Source organism: Triticum aestivum, chromosome 7A (genome assembly GCF_018294505.1).
Source record: "Triticum aestivum cultivar Chinese Spring chromosome 7A, IWGSC CS RefSeq v2.1, whole genome shotgun sequence".
In the NCBI taxonomy this organism is placed as follows: domain Eukaryota; kingdom Viridiplantae; phylum Streptophyta; class Magnoliopsida; order Poales; family Poaceae; genus Triticum; species Triticum aestivum.
In genome coordinates, this window is record NC_057812.1 from 582,752,195 (window position 1) to 582,755,141 (window position 2,947).

Consider the following 2,947-nt stretch of genomic DNA (forward strand, 5'->3'; position numbering starts at 1 on the left):
ATAGACGACACAGCTAACACGAACTAGTGATACTACTACTAACTCAGACCGATCCGTAGTAGTCCTCGTAGAAGTCACCTCCATAGCCCGGAAGCTCAACATGATCATCCGGAAACAGACGATCTCGCGGAGCCTGTGGACCATAGGGGCTAGGATGAGGTCTTGGACCAACAGACGGTGGCCTGCGGGGACCACGAGGTGGGGTGATGCCTCCTACATCACGCCAACCCATCACGTCTGGCAGAGCAGATCTCACAGGATAGAGATCGCGCATATCCGAACATCCAGCTTGCACCGCCGGTGCAAACCGAGTCAATGTGGCCCAGTGGTCAGCACGGGTATTGAAGAGCTCTAACCTCAAGGCCCGATTTTCACGGTCCTTATCCTCGAGCATCTCAGCAGTGGTGCGGGTCCGTGAATCCTCCTGGGTGGGGTCAGCATAGATAGCTTGGAGACACCCTTGTGCTCCCAGAAGTGATCCTGGCATATACCGGAAATCAGAGTCCCGAAATAGACCAGATCTGACTCGCATAATGGTCATCATAGAGTAGGCGGCGTCCTGTACAGCCATCTCAATAGTAACCCCGAGTCCATAGGAGCAGTGAAGGGGCTCGGTGGACCCAGGATAAGATGGAAATATCCTGACAGTGCAGAGATACTGGCTTTGATTAAAGTCTCGGAATTGCTCTTCGACCGTGTACTCAGGATACCAGCGGTATCCAGCCTCAGTCATTACCCTGACCAACATGGCGGTATGACCGGGTACATCTAGGCATCGAGTCAGGCGAACCACTTGATTGAGGTCGCGAGTGGCCATCTGAAAACACAATCATAATGCAAAGGCATTAGAATTTCTAGCAAAATTTCGGCAGCATAACAGCTGTAAATGCTCAAGAAGGATTTTGAGACATTTGACAAAGGATTTCATTCACACTTAACATCATCATATCAAAGTTCTGAGTCCATCATAGCAACATAATGTGGTAGTAGAACTAAACTAGGCTTGTAACCATCGAACCTATAAGGTACTACTGATTAGTAACGCGTGATCCTGATAGGGAGAATAGATCCTAATTCCTTAACCCCCGGTGGAAGAATAGACTGACTCAGATCAGAATGTCATAAGATAAAGAAGTAAAAAGAGCCTTACGTTCCAACCCACAAACAATTCCCCTACATATAACTAAAGAATTTCTAGACTCAACATCGACCAGTTTGGCTTGGAGAACCTACAGGCAGTCCGGCTCTGATGCCAACGCTGTCAGGACCCCGACTCGATGTCACATCGATCTAGCTTGTAGCACCTCATATCACTTTGCGGCCTCACGCATGGTATCCCCACGGGTGTCGCCTTACCTTTGCCCGGGACCGTTTGCGCCTTTTGGTTCACGTATATGATAGTGTCGCTAGCATCCATATGATAAGGAGCCCGGGCTGACATGACTAGTCGTAAACCCAAAGTGGCACAGACTTACAGGGACAGGCATTCATGACCCAGCCTCGAACGTGTCGGTCAACAGCAAGTGGGTCTGGGCTGTAGCACTGGGCTAGCAGGACTCCGGTAAACCGGGCTGTAGCGGGCTAACAGGACTCCGGTACTCAATGCGTGACATTTCCCCGAAGGGACAGACACCGGAACGAGGAAGGACACATGCCGGCCAGCCTAAGTGTTCCGGAGCAGTAGCAAGCTACCATGGCTCAGCGGTAACACTAGGAGACATTTCCCGGTAAGAGAGGCTACTAAAGATAAACAACTAGATAGTCAGATCCCACACATACCAAGCATTTCAATCATACACACAATATGCTCGATATGTGCAAATACAACGAAGCATCACAACATGACTCTACGACACAAGTACTTTATTTAAGGCTCAGAGAGCCATACATAACATACACAAAGGTACGGGTCTCACGACCCAGCATTCAAGTCATACAGTCATACAAACCAGCAGCGGAAGTAACTTGTCTGAGTACAGACAACTAGTAAAATAAAAGAGGCTTGGAAAGCCTAGCTATACTACGTGGTCCTTCACAAGCTCAGGATCACCACCTGGGCCTTAGCCTACTCATTGATGTCAACGTCTACGTAGAACCCATCAGAAGGGGTTGCAGCGTCTTCTGTAAAAAATGTAAATTATAGCAACATGAGTACAAAGGTACCCAGCAAGACTTACATCAGATCCTACATACATGCATATTATCAAGAAGGGTTGGTGGAGTTATTGCAGCAAGCCAGCTTTGACTCTTGGCTAGGCTAACCTACGAGACTCCAACTTGAAATGGTTTTGCGTACACGAGTCCACTACTCACCAATTCAATACACTACCGAGGATCCGCCTCCGTCTTCCTACGGAAGAGCCATCCTCGGCACTCACACTTATCTTGAGGCTTTTAGTAGTTTCCATTTACTTGTCTATGAACTGTATAGGCAACCAAGTAGTCCTTTACCGCGAACGCGGCTATTCGAATAGATCATGTTAACCCTGCAGGGGTGTACTCCTTCATACACGCTCTCACCACTTACCGTTGTTTACACGACATGTACTCGGCAACCTTCAAGCGGAAGCCCAACGTGGGTGTCGGCCACGACCTACCTAATCACCTAAGTCTCTAGTCCAGGTTTATCGCCTATTCGGGTTCCATCCATGAGGAGATCCGGCCGAGGTATCGCTCACAGCCCCAAACGATGTGAACAGGGTTCCCGAGATACCTAACGGGTATTTGGTACATCGTGCCACGTACCTACCGCATCACAGCCCACCCCTACGGTCAGCGCTGTCCACGGCCTCCAGTATACTACAAACACCAGAAACTACTTGCAACTCCTGGACAGAGAACTAGGGTGACTAAGAAGTCGAGAGGGTCCATTGGTTTCGGGCCCAATGCATGGTAGTAGCTGAATCTTAAATCACACATACAGCTCTCAGTGCTTAAGGTCGGCTTC